At 40.4% G+C, this 14,524-nt stretch overlaps 1 protein-coding gene across 9 annotated transcripts in view; it reads left to right on the forward strand.

The window, feature by feature from the left end:
• Window positions 1-14,524, forward strand: part of Lpp (LIM domain containing preferred translocation partner in lipoma) — a 597,622-nt gene that overhangs the window by 152,750 nt on the left and 430,348 nt on the right. For all 9 annotated transcript variants that reach the window (XM_034515315.2, XM_076942742.1, XM_076942739.1 and 6 more), the window contains one exon: window positions 9,451-9,516. The gene's annotated coding sequence lies outside the window, so the exon portion shown is untranslated. The remainder of the gene's footprint in view (window positions 1-9,450; window positions 9,517-14,524) is intronic.

Raw genomic sequence — 14,524 nt, forward strand, 5'->3', positions numbered from 1 at the left:
CCAGGCTGAGAACATATAGCTTGTCCAGCAGTGCTGCTGAGACATGCTTGTGAAATCTAGAAATATATATTATTTTTGATTTTTAGCATAGATGCTTTGTTGATACTTGAGATTTTTCTCAGAGTTTTAAATAGGATCTAGTGATAGTAACATTATCGTTATATATTAATGATAGAGTCTTAAGTACAATTGCTTTTGTGTCCATCAAAAAATAGTGCAATGACTATAGTACTATTTGTTGTTACTGCCATGGGTCATCCTAAAATCTGGTACTTATTGGCACTTTCACCCAGGACCAATTATATATAGTTGGCACAAATGCCAGTTAACACAGTGAGAAAGGTTAGTTGTACCTTAGAGCTGTTCTAAAGACAGCTCTGAACTTGGAGACTCCTGCTGAGTTCTTAGGGTCTCCGACACAGTCATGTACCCCTCTTTGCTTTCTTACTTTGCCAATATTAAAGATAAAATCAAGCAGATTGTACATGCTAGGCAAGTGCTCTGCCACCGAGCATGTTTTAGAACATTTTATTTTGTTTATAATGGGCACATAATGATTTTGCAGTATTATTAGATGGGGTGTCATGTTTTGACACATATGTAATATGAGTGAGGGCAGTTGTATTTCTTTTACCTCCAAAGCTCCACTTTTCTTGGGGGTATAACATTTATAGTTCTTGACTCTTCTCTCTCCACCCCTTTCTTCTCATCTCCTCCTTCATGCACCCTCCCAGTAGTCAGTCTCAGTTTCTTTGTGGGTTCTTCTGTCTACCTCCCTTTACAAGCTTCCATTCCACCCCATCACAAAATAGGAGAGAAAGCAGGATAGAGTGGGAGAAGGATGGGGAGGGGGAGAGGGAGATATACACACACACACACACACACACACACACACACACACGGGGGGGGGAGAGGGAGAGAGAGATATCTTTGAATCTATTTTTTCCTTTTGTTTCTTCTTTGAGCATGACTACTAAAAAACCACAGTCAACCCCCTTGAACAACTAACAGCCACCAACCCCACCTATTGGGACTCTAGCATTTGTATACCCTCTGAAAAGTTCCCAGAATTCCAAGTCACAGAAACTATCTTCAGCTTGCAAAACCATGCCTGTGCTAGAGCACGAGGCAAATCATAGTCAGCTGCCAAAGTCATCTGAGATTAAAACAAATGCATATTTTTATAGCATTTCTGTGTGTGTGTGTGTCTGTCTGTGTGTGTGTGTATTTAAAGAAACCCATATTCTAGAATTGTCAGTACACCCCACATTTATCTCATTTTTTGGGGGAGGGGTGGTTGCTTAATAAAGTTTCCTTTTTTACTCTTTTAGCTGTGGTTACTATTTTCAGTGATCTCTTTGTCTCTTTGTTTAATGAAACCTCAACTGTGAGAAAGCAGGAATATGGTAGAACTAGACCCAGCTACTGGCTGTATGTATCCCTGTATTTTACTTCTGCTTTAGGGTAGCTTTGGTGAGCACTGGTCCTTGCTTGTGCTGCTGTCAGTGACATACATGGATACATTTTGTAAAGTATAGGAGCTTGCAGCTTCTTAAGTGTGTTGATCTTAACTTCAAAGGAACTGAATGCTGTTTCACAGGTCTCATGTCACCTAGCACTCATGTCACTCTCTTCCACCTTTTAACGTGTGATCTGATTGGGTTTTAGGTTACCTTTGTTAGAATTTCTGCAGGTCTATGACTTTGGTGACTGACTTCTTTACATTGCCTGGCAGTAGCTGATTCCTTTCTGTCTCCCTTCTAGTGGGTAGGGTCCTGCATTGTTCATTTGAAAAATAAGGAAGGACAACAGAGTCTTCTACTTTTTAATGGATCATAGGAGTCTGTGGCTTTGTTGGATGGTTTTTATCCAGACATGTTCTTTAGAAGCCATCCTTCAAAGTTTTATCCAGGGATTTATCTGTGCTTCTGTTTTCCTCCCTCGTTTGAGAGGCTAAGACTCTGCAACACAGACCACTGGTGCTCATTCTTCACTGCAGACTCCCTACCCTGGCCATGCTGATAGCACACAGGAAGCCCCTTTCATATGGCTGTTTGACCCAGCCATGACAAATGAAAGCTCTGGAGGCAACAGTTCTTTTCTCCTGTGGACAGCTTGGCATTTGTTGATGTCCATTGCATTGTTCTGAAACTGAGTTTTCCATTATTTCAGTCTTAGCATTCTGATGGTCATGTTGTGGAGACATGCGCTTTTTACACAGGGCACATCCTAAGGGCCAGATTCATTTCCCCCTGGCCGTCTCCTTCAGGGCATACCTGTCACCAGCATTCTCCCCTAGGTTGATAAACACTGCTTTCCTTTTTCTGTTTTCTCCTGTATTTCTCCATGCTGTCCAACTGCAGGGCCTCCATCAGGCCCTCCATCAGGCCCTTCTTTTTGTTTTTGTAATACACTGGATGTAGTCAGAGGGGTAAGTCTAAAGGCTGGGCTATAATTTCCACTACCACACACAATTTCTAGGCTTATATGATCTTATTTAGGTTACTTCATCTTTTAAAGACATTTTTTTCTGTTTTATTTTTTAAATTTTATTCACTTTTCATACCAATTACAACGCCTCTCGCAGTCCAAGCTGTACATCTGCTACATTTATGCATAGAGAGGAGGGCAGCTAGATCCAGCCTGTGTACACTCTTTGGTTGGTGGTCCAGTCTCTGGGAGCCCCCAAGAATCTAGGTTAGGTGTCCCTAGCCCTTCCAGGTTCCTCAATCCTTCCCCCATCTCTTCTATAAGATGACCAGAGCTCCATCTGAAGTTTGGCTATGGATAATTGTATCAGTGTTTGCCAGTATGTACCATGAACATACCTAATGTTTCTGTTTGTGCCCACATGCATGCTGAGGTCCTGGGAGGATCACAAGAGGAGTTGGATCCCCTGGGACTGGAGTTACAGAAGATTATGAACCTCATTGCTAGTCCTGGGAACCAAACTTGGGTCCTTTGCAAGAGCAACAAAAGCAACAGTGGCTTCCAAGAACATTTTTGAGGAATGAATATATTTAAAATATCTAGCTCTGTTTTGAAACTTTTATTAAATATTACTTCAAATTTAACTTACTTTGAAAATTTCGAATGTAATTTTTTTCTTTTTAAAAACTGCTAGGTATATATATATATATATATATATATATATATATATATATGTATCAGATACACATATAGTAAATGACTGTTATAGTTGCACACATCAGTGTATCCATCATGTCTCATTCTTGGGTGACAAAGGCAACTATAGTCTGTGTAGAAGAGAACTGTCACTCGTTCTGTTCCTATAAAGGGTCCTTATGCCTGATGTCACTGACTTGTTCATCCTGCGTATTTGTTGCATTCTAGTTTTTGAGATATACACCTCCATTTCCCGCCCCACCCTGTTAACCATTGTATGTATTAGATGCATTATCTTTTGTTAGACTATTTGTTTTGGCTTCTACCTATGCAGCAATTTCGCTCTTTGTAAAAAATGTACTTATACTTGATTTTCAGAATTTATTATTTCTAGAGTTCTTCTCGTGTCTCCCCTTTCCCTTCTGTAGCGAATTTTACTATATAGCTATGAAAAACTTGTAGACATTCCCAGCTTCACTGCAAATACTTCCTTTCATATTTTGCACCTAGAGTTTAATAACGCCACAAATACTGTGTGCCTAGTCATGAAGTTCCTCAATGGCTCACATGTTTAATAATTTCCTTCATGGTCTTCATTTAAAAACAAACAAACAAACAAACAACAACAACAACAACAACAAAACCCCACATGTCTACTCCTTCCTAGAGTTTCCCTGGTGACGGTCTGCCTCATTGCGATTGTCTTTATTCCTAATGAATACATTTTTAGGAAATGGGATATTAATGTTAATTGGATAACTCAAAGACTCAAAGATAAAAACACAAGTCTTTATCTTTAGTTTAAATATCTGAAGACATGCAGACACTGGCCTATAGTTTTCACATGTTTAGCAGACTTATAAAGAAGAGTAAGTAGTCAGGAGGAGATGGTGTTTGTGGACAGGGACACAGGATGCCAGGACATAAGACTGAAAAGCAGAGGAGAAGGCGTAAGGGAGAAGACATGGCGAACAGTAACTAAATCGAGTTTTGTTTGAAGATGCCATAATGAGACATGCTGTGAATGTTAAGTAAATAATAATGATAAAATATGAAGACCTGACTCATCAAACCTCATCAGAGTATCTGACAAACTTTACATTAAGGGGACACTTGAAGTTAAGTAGCTCTGTGTCCACCAGGACCTGACACATCACCTACTAAGGGTTGGTTAAGTTTGATTCTAAAGCTCCCCCCTTTTAAACACCTAACCCCTATCTTTGTTATGTCTAGCCCCCATTCTCTCCTCCCCTTGCCTGAATCCTGTAGCTTCCTTTCTTCTGTTCAGTTTAGGAGCCTGCTGATGGGCAAGTCACATTCATGTGTGCTGCTATTATGTGCTCACTTTGGGTCCTGGTTATTATGACATCAATGCGTGTGTCTATTTCTGGGTAGGAATAATGTCAGTGTATTCACATCATCTCCTGCCAGAACGCCTTGCAGAGTATTTTCCTGTCATTTCATTTACTTCCTGTAAAAGAGTTTAGTGCTTGCAGGTTTCCTAAGTGTGTTTGAAACACTGTTTCTGATAGCTATTAGCACTGAATAATTATGTCTGGAGGGTTTACACCATATTCCCCCCTCTATTCTGGTTAATTGTGGTGCATTGCTTAGTTCACATAGCTCATGAGACTAGGTCTGCCCATCACGATGTGTCTACTTACTTTGTTGGGCCTGGAGAGATGGCTCAGTATCTGTTGCCTTTCTAGAGGACCTGGGTTAGATTCCCTGCACCCACATGGCATCTCACAGCTGTCTGTAACTCCATTTCCAAAGGGTATGATGCCCTCTCTGGCCTCTGGGCATTAGTCACACACATCACAGATGGTGCACATGCATATGTGAAGACAAAACGCCTGTACACATTAAAGAACAATAAGGAAAAAATAGAAATTCCCTTGTTGTTCTGTGTCTTAGCCTTGCCTCTGTCACATGCAAAGATTTCTATTACTAATGACACTAGTCTCACCTCCCTTAGTTGCTTTAATTAATCTGCATGGAAATCATACATCTAACTGTTAACAGTTATCAATATGAAATGCAACTTCCAAGTAGCCAGATTATTATTTGATCATTATGCATTATATTTTATATCATATTATTATACATTACATTAAGTTATATTATTTAAGGCAAGCTCATCTTTATTTATACCTTCCTAATCGGTCTCTCAAATATTCTGAGATAGCAATACCTTTTCCTGCCTGTGGGTAGGTGCTGTTCACTGTTGCTCTGAGAATACTCATTGATTAAACTTCCTTTTCAAGATAGTCTTGGCTTGTTAATGTCCAGTGCTATAGGTGTGAAAGTAACTTACATTTCTTCTCAAGGTTCCTAACGTCTGTCTCCCAGTTAATTCTAGATCTGTCCATTGTAGACTCCTCTTAAATAACATATTATGAAATTCTGTATTACCTGTAGGCCAAAGCAATTTTACTTAAAAAAAAAATTCTTGATTAATTTAAACATAATCAGCCTGTATGTCAGATGATTTCATGGTTTCTGATCGATGCTGACAGGTGAGGAAATTAAAATCAGGGAGGGAAGCAATTAAAAACTGACAAACATGACTTTAATGAGACAACCAGATCATTTAGAAGCCATGGGATATGCTGTACTCTAGATAAGGGTCTTGGAATGGTGGTGACTGTGCAGGTAGGAATCACTTCAGTTTTGATGTTCAGAGATGGGGCAGCCCATAGTTGCCCTCCAATGCCTTTTTCTGATCTAACCTTTCAGTTACCTCTGGGGACAAACTTCCACATTTAACATCATAACATCCTTCACTCTAAATCAATCTTATTATAAGTAATTTTTTTTGCCATTTGAAATTCATGAAAGTACAAAAAAATGTAGACAAAATAATTTTTGGCCTTCTCTGAGTGATTGATAGGCAGTCATAGTCCAGGCTTCTGAAAAGAGAAATTAAGAAAATGTGTCTTTCCTCACAAGCCCTAGCCATTAGGCTGGGAAGGAATTCCAAAGGAGGCCAGAGCTCAGCTCTCTACTTTTATGGTTCTTAGGTTGGCAATGTTCCCTGTTCACAATGTCTGGAATGAAGGGCTGAATTGATGTCAGCAGAATGGCTTTTCCTACAGAGCTTTGTCTTCTCATTTGTTAGATTAGACTTTTGTTGATAAGTTTTTGCATCATTGCTTTAGGGTTTAAATTTTTCCTTGCTTGAAGCGATAGATTGAAAGCATAGTTTGTGAAAAGCTCATGGAATTGCTCTGTTGTGCACCACGGTCTGTGTGCCTTCTCCATCCATGCTCTGTGTGCCTTCTCCATCCATGCTCTGTGTGCCTCCTCCATCCATGCTCTCTGTGCCTCCTCCATCCATGCTCTCTGTGCCTCCTCTACCCACATTCTGTGTGCCTCCTCCACCCACGGTTTGTGTGCCTCCTCCATCCACAATCTCTGTGCTTCCTCCACCCATGGTCTGTGTGCCTCCTCAATCCACGCTCTCTGTGCCTCCTCCATCCATGCTCTCTGTGCCTCCTCAGTCCATGCTCTCTGTGCCTCCTCAATCCACGCTCTCTGTGCCTCCTCCATCCACGCTCTCTGTGCCTCCTCCATCCATGCTCTCTGTGCCCCCATCACACTATGGTCTCTGTGCCCCCTTCACAACACCATGGTCTGGGTACCCCCTCCATCCAAAGTCTGTGTGCCCCACCACACCATGGTCTATGTGCTCCCACCATTCATAGTCTGTATGCCCCCACCATCCATGGTCTGTGTGCCCCAATAACGTATCCTTATTGTCAGGCATTCTACCTCTTTCTCTGTATTTCTTTTCCTTGTAGGTTTCATGTATCTGTTTGGTTTTATTTAGAATAAAACAAACCATTTAATCATGCTATTTTAGTTTCAGTTAGGTCCTGAGTCCTGCTTTACATAAATTCCAATTAATAGGTTGAAAATTTACAAGTTGAATAATATTCAATATATTGAAAATAATTCAGTTGAAAATAATTCAAGCTGAGCTTGAATATATAGATTGTTTTTGTTTGAAATTGCATCTGGAGGTGAGAACATTCTTCTTGGGAGAGGGAAGATAGTTTGAGACATGATAAATCTCCTTCAGGTTTGGGGTCAGCAGACCTAAATTCCACAGAAGTAGTGAAGGATATCCGGCTTCATTGCCAATGGCTGTCAATGGCCTTGCCAGTTGTCCTGTCTCCTCATGGGATATGAAGACTTTCATTGCCTTCGGGAACACCTGGGAGCCTAGGAGGACACATAACACCCACACCACATGCTAGGGCACCAGCACTGCAGTGGTTGGAAGGCTTCAGCTTTTCCGTGACCCGGGAGGAGTGTTTTGGTGACAGTCTGTCTGAAAGCCCCTGCTGCAGACCCTCATTGAGTGGCTTGGTTTCCAACACTTTGCGTATGGATGTATGGATGCTGCATCTGTGAAACTTCACTGCTCATGGTAACCTAGCACTAACAACTGGCTCTCTTAGTCATGGGTCATCTTGTGCTGAACCCACAGATGCCAAGTCCTTGTGGCTCTCCTTTGTGTTCTCTGGCTATTTTGTAAATTAGTATATATTATGTATTTTTTATAATTAGTATATATTATTTGTACACAAAACATGTTTTCATCATGAACTTCGCATGGTGCATACAATGTATGTTAGCCCTGTTCATTCGTACTTTGTCCACTCCTGGCTCCTTTGTGCTTTCCTACCATTCCTCCACTCCTCTCAAGTGGACTCTTTTTAACTTTCATGTCTTTCTGCTGCCCCTGCCTCCCCTTCCCTCCCTCCTCCCTTCTCTCCCTTAATCCTCCCTTCCTCCCTGAAATCATCGCTCTTCATTTTGCATATGAGAGAAAATAGGAGATATTTATTTTTCTGAGTTTTGCATTCTTTGCTTAATTGGAATTGCAATTTCTGATTTATGTACTTGTTTTCCTGGCCCTGAAGTTAAGTCTCTCTCTTTAATCAGGTGGCTTCTCACCTCATATAGGAGGCCAATGCTTGGTATGAAAGTTTAAGGTTACATTTTTATCTGCTCCATGTTAGCTCTGTGACCTTTGAAGTTTGGTTGCTAGATTTGTAAAATTGGAGCAGTGAGGACTCATTAAGCGTATAATGAAGATGATTTAGGTGTAATGAGAGTGTGGTATTCTCCAGACTACAAAATAAAGTGTAATGCTAAAGGATGCTTAAGGTGGGCATCTTATCAACCATGTTTTCCTAATGCATTTTGAATGGGCTATGAGAACTGGACATTTTAGCGAGCATTTTTCTGTCTATCTGTGTAAAAGATCAAACATGTTCCCTGTGTTTGGGCCATTCTGTCAGCAGCTTTGTCTCCTTGAGCCTAAGGCAGTGCCCTTGGCACAGACTTGAAATGCGACTAGCTGGGAGCTAAACCTCTGCCTTTAGTTCGGGGACTTTGGGATGACACTTGATTTGCTAATGTTATTTTTTTTTTTTTTTCCATGTGTGTGCTCATGTGCATGTGTTTTGTGTGTGTGTGTGTATGTGTGTGTGTGTATGTGTGTATGTGTGTATGTTGAGGCTACTTAAGAATGATATAGATAATCTCATGATATTTTAAAACTAGGGCCACCAATCAATCATAGAAATATCCATTTCAGAATATATTCTACTAGTGTGTGTTTGCTTCATGAAAAGAAATGTTAGCATTTTGTATATGACCACTATGGATTTAGAGGACAATGTCCCTGGCCACTAAGAGGTTCGCTGAGGACAATTTTTGACTAGGTAATATAGATAATCTTATTCCTCATATGAGGAAGTGGATAAAGAACTTTAATAATTTGCCCAAGGCCATTGGTAGGAGGAAGAAAGGTGAATTGCCTCTGAATGCCATGTGCTGTTCCTGTTCCTCAGGCAGGCAGAGTGCTGGTGTGACTTGAATGTCCTCCTCTGTCAAGACCAAGTGATCAGGTGAATGAGCTGTGTTCCGTATCTTCATGACCTAGGAGAAACTGAGGTGGAAAATGTAGGTCACTAGGACAGTGGCAATGCCTCTGACTTCATGTCCTACCACATGTTACATCATACTATATATTCTTGGGCAAGCCATCATTTCTGAACAACAAGGACCGCTTCCATGCTGTGTTTCTGAGATTCTTCACAAGAGTTACCAGTTCTCATCATTTTCTGTCCCTCTGTGAAGTTCTACCTCCATCGCTTCCCCTTTTTTTTTTTTTTTTTTTTTTTTTTTTTTAAAACAGGTTCATGGGTGAACTGAGATAATGAATGTAGAAATGTTTTGCAAACTGATGGATAAAAGTAGACTCGGTACCCAGTGCCCACAAGTAACTTCTGTCTCTTTAATTTACAGAGCCTAGCATATCGTCTGGTTGAGCCTGTGACCATTGTCCATTCCAAAAGCCAGAAGCTGCTAGAGGTAAGAGAGGACTGAAGTCTTCACAATCCTCTAAGACTAATAGACTGAACCTATGATGCTTGACGTTGATTCCCAATGGAAGAGACACAGCAATACTTTATGATCAACGGACTCACGGAAAGATCCAAGACAGTAACCTGCTTTCTGATTTACTTTTTTCTTTCAATTTCTATCTTTTTAGCCACCTAAAGTGCAAAAATCTGGACAATTGGGAAATTGACATTTGATAGACATTTGAGAAGCTGCAGTTTTGCTCTACGGTAGAAAAGTCTTTTCCACGGTTTTATCCTGTCATTGGGCAATGCACGGCAGACAGGCAGGCAGGCTTCCCACCTGGTTTCCCACGCTCCTTCTTTGAGTGTAGTTTTTACTAAAGTAGACTGCTAGACTCTGAATGAACCAAAGAGTGCTTCTTCTTGTTAGTCATTGTGTTTTTTTCTGCCCGACAAGTCATCTACCCCCTACCACAGATTGCAGGGTTGCCTTGAGAAGTGAACACAGAGAGTGAGGTAGTCTTTCACAGTTTCATGCCTCTCTGCTGGGAGAGCATCGCAAAGCTCAGAGAGAGCATGACAGAGATCTTCTTCCTGAGGTTACCCAGAAAATGGAGAGTGGTAGAAGAGAAAGGGGCGTCTTCAGTTCAGCTCATCTTTGCTTCCTTATAGACGACCTGTTGCACCCGCCAGTGCTGGTGCTGTGTTCAGTGGGATCTGCCAGAGTTCTTTACCAGCAGGTGACGTCATCAACATGATGTTCCTATCTTGAGGCCTTGGAGTAGAAAGCTAAGATTGGTGTCATCATTTAGAATGCTGCAAACATTTGGTTCATAGAACATCGTGTTAATAACTTCAGTGTACTATTTCAGTGATGATGAATTGCAAACATGACCTCACAAGGTTCTTAAAAAAAAAAAAAAAACAGACCCTAAAATTGGTTGCTACTGCTCCATAATCACAGGAATTATCAATTTAGAATAAAATGGAAATTACAGTTTTAGGCTAATATGATTTTTAAAGCTAATATTTATCAAATACACTAAATGTGAGGCAGGTGGGTGACATGAGTTGAGAAACTTCTAGAATTAACATAGTTGTGAGTCTAGTTGGAGTTTTTCCTTAGTCCACAAAAGAAAATGCTAAAAGAAATGTGTATTCAGAAATATAAGATTTCTTTTTTGTTTTAGTTTTACTGTGTTTTACAAATGTCTCCATAAACATATGTTTTTCTAACATATTATTTTCATGGACAAATATGTCAAAAGAAAACTTGCTGAAGGTATCTCTTGTTTTAGTTTTTGATCGTCCCTGTGACATGTACTTTTAAGTCAGAAAGGAAGGCAATCAACCTTCCTGCATTCTCTGACACTGATATAACGCTAACTTTCAGGGGACCCAGCCAACTCACCCACCATCAACACCCTAACAGAAAGGTAGAATCCTTTTTAACCCTTTGACCAACCCAGAGTGAACCATCTGACCCCCATGACATGTCGGAATGCTAAAACCAAAGGGGATTTAAAAAGTGAATCTGCCTGAATTTTCTACTTCAGGGATCTAGAGAGCTGTTCCAGGGACTGCAGATATCACATACCTACTTTCTTAGTTTCCATTTATTAAATGCTGATACAGTAAGCTCTGAGGATTGTTTAGTTAGCTGCATTCACTTTCCCACCAAAATCTATCTCAAGATAAAACGAGATATTTTAATTAAACCTTGAAAAGCTACAAAGATTGCTCTTTAAAATGAGAAATTTCATCTATACCCCCTTTCCCTACCTACTTATTTACCTATCAGCCTATTTCTTCGCCTATCTACTGACATCTACTTATCCCATCTTTCTGTCTCTGTCTGTCTGACTGACTGACTGTCTGTCTGCCTATCTTTCTATGCATCAGTTTGTCAGTCATCTACCCAGCAATGTAATCCCTATCTTTTGGGTTTATAAACTGGTGAGAACTGAAGGATAGAATGGTTTCAGCCTTTGAAATATGGAGAAATAAATATTCTGGGAGCATGACATACACATGTAAAACAGTCTTGTGGTAAAAATGGGTATTAGTGGGGATAATACAGAACAACAGTTTCAGTCCGTAATTAGACTTGACAGTATACATGTCAGCAGATATCAATGAGTGCAATCATTGTTTTTCCTCTGCTTTTGATCTTGATCCATCACTGGGGTGTGTTCCTTGTCCCATTTCCAAACCAAATCTATTTAAAGCTGCACTTCACGGGATTTGAAATTATACACCCTGTTTACTCTTAAAGAACATGAGGTATTATTTCCAAATACTTAGTCTCTGTACTACAGCAAGAGCTGACTCTGGTCTCCTACAGACCATTGGCTGTTTCCATTTTATACTTGGTGACTCATTAGAGGCATAAAACAAAATTAATTCTTAGGGACTTATTTATATTGCCCTATGAAATGGTAATTTTTGTTTTTTGGAAATTGCCTTGAATAATAATAAGATCAGCCATTCGTTTTGTTCTTACTTTGTGGAGATAGAAGCCATAATCATATGTGGATTTCTTCTTTATTACTTGGACAGATTAGGTTCTCATTGCTTTGCAGAGTAAGCTCTGTTGTGTCATGTGGGCTGGAAACAGCGAAAATATCCTTAGTCCTGATGTCAGCTGGCAGCGTCACCTTGGGCAAGGCATCTTTCCTCCCATTTTAGCACCTGGTAATAGACGAAGCTGTACCAGTTGATCATGTTTTGTCATCTGCTGAATGGTCTAGTAACTAGAATATATTATCCTCTTCTGCCATGTTTCTGAAATCCTGTGACTTCATCACAGAGCCGTGTGTGGAAGATTGCTATTCTGTTTAGCTCTTGATTCTTTGACCTAACAGAGAACTGTTACTGAATGGTCTTTAGAGTGTATGTATCCTGTAATTGTATGTTAGACTCCTGGATGTTCCTCTCTTCAGCAGCATGCAATTTCAGGTTAGACAGGAAGGGGGTCAGCCTTCCTCTGTGTCAGTGGTTCTTACCCTCCCTAATGCTGTGGCCCTTTAATACAGCTCCTCATGCTGTGCTGACCCCAACTATAAAATTATTTTTGTTCCTTCTTCATAATTTTAATTTTGCTATTGTTTTGAATTTTAATATAAATACTTTTAGAGACAGATGGTTGCCAAACAGGGTCCGACCCACAAGTTGACAATGACTGTTCTATGTGATAATGTTGTCTTATTTCTTATTTTAGAGTACCTGGTGAACGTACTCACTACTAATACCATTGAGAAAGGTGAATTTCTCTCCTGTTGTTTGAGTTATCAAGTGAGAGTCATCAGTGTTTTCAGGACAAGTCAGAATGTCTTTTCAAACCACAGGGAATTTTATGATTTAACCTACCCAACATTTCTAACCTGAGAGTTGGGAAATTTTGGGATCATGGAGGAAATCTAATTGGTCTAAGGTGTTAGTGCCAATGCTAGACCAACATGCCATTCTATTTCATACTTGTTTGCTTGTTTGTTTGTTTATTTATTTATTTATTTATTTATTATGTGTTGTAGATAATACACACTTATGTATGTGCCTGTAGAAGCTGAGGTCAGTGTTAGGTATCTTTTCCCCTCTGCAACTCTACACCTTAAGTTTGAGACAGTGTCTCTTACTGACCCCTGTGCTCGGTGATTGGTACACAGTCTCTAGACTGGCTAGAGAGCTCCAGGGATCTCTCTCTGAAAGTGCTGCTGTTATTCGTGCATGCTGCTGCACCCAGGTTTTTAAGTAGTGCTCAACTCAACTGAACTCAACTCCTTAAGCATGCATTGAATGTACTTTACTCACTCAGCCTTCTCCACAGCTGTCAGAGTTGTATCTTTGATTTACTTGAAATTCTTGAGAAATGTCTTCCTTTCATTTCCTTTTATTTCCCTAATACTTTTAGTTTTCTGTTTCATACAAAATCAACATCAGTGTCTCTCCTCCAACATGGAAGTACAGGACATTGTATTTTTTAGGAGAATGTGGATTCCTTGAAGTCTTTCCTCTTTAAGGGCATCTGGTTCTGGCCTTGTCACTGCCTTCTGCTGCCTTCTCCCTTTTCCTGACTCACTGAAACTGTGTGAGGATGATTCTAGATGTCTGTGTCCTGAACAGTTGAGAACATTCATTAAGAGAAGATGGGCAAGAGATGAGTGAGCAAGGGGTAGGAGAGTGGTAGCTTACAAATGAAGCCAGTCAACTGTCTGCTCTTCCAAGCTGCTGGAGCCATCCTACATTGGTAGTGGAGCCTTTCACTTTCTCAGACCCATTGTGTGCCTTGGTGTCCAGGGACGAGGCTAGGGCTGAGAAACAAGTGGTGTTCCCATGGGCCTTCATGCTTCAGAGGAGGACATAGTAACTGTCCATAAGATAGAAGAAACTATAGACCATTGGACTTAGGCACTTCCTAAGTCCTCAGCCAGTCTACCCAATCACCAAGCACCAGAGACACTGTCTCAAAGGTAAGGTGGAGAATGACAGGGGAAAGGATAGCCACCACTGACCTCTTAGTCACACAGTACTTAGAGTTAGAAATTGGAAGTTATTGTACTGTCTGGGGGTCAGATGCTCGCTCCTATCACTGTGCTAAGATTTTCTTTTTTCTCTGAACCTCTGATTCTCCTTCAGTGAGAGTTGGTAGAGATTCTGTGAAAGATTCCTCAACTCGGATTTTCTTGAGTGTCCAGTTTGCCTCAGCTCTCTTAGCAAGTTTGCAGCTATGCTAATGTGCAAAATATAGAGCATCTTTCTTGTTTAATATGAGCACGATTAGAGCTTGGGTAGGGGGAGAGAAGAAGGGGAGGGAAACACACACACCTATGAACAATCTGAAAAATATACATCTTCTAGGAATGCCAGCTACAATTTCAGGGTTTTACAGATACACCAAAGGCTGTGTATGCATGAGTTGTAAGGCAGACAGAAGATATTTCTATATGTGAGAAGCCAGATCTTCTATTTGTTGTTTCATGATTCCTTTCTCTGTTGGCTTTTCCTCACAGCTCCTC

This window comes from Arvicanthis niloticus, chromosome 12, assembly GCF_011762505.2.
Source record: "Arvicanthis niloticus isolate mArvNil1 chromosome 12, mArvNil1.pat.X, whole genome shotgun sequence".
NCBI lineage: Eukaryota > Metazoa > Chordata > Mammalia > Rodentia > Muridae > Arvicanthis > Arvicanthis niloticus.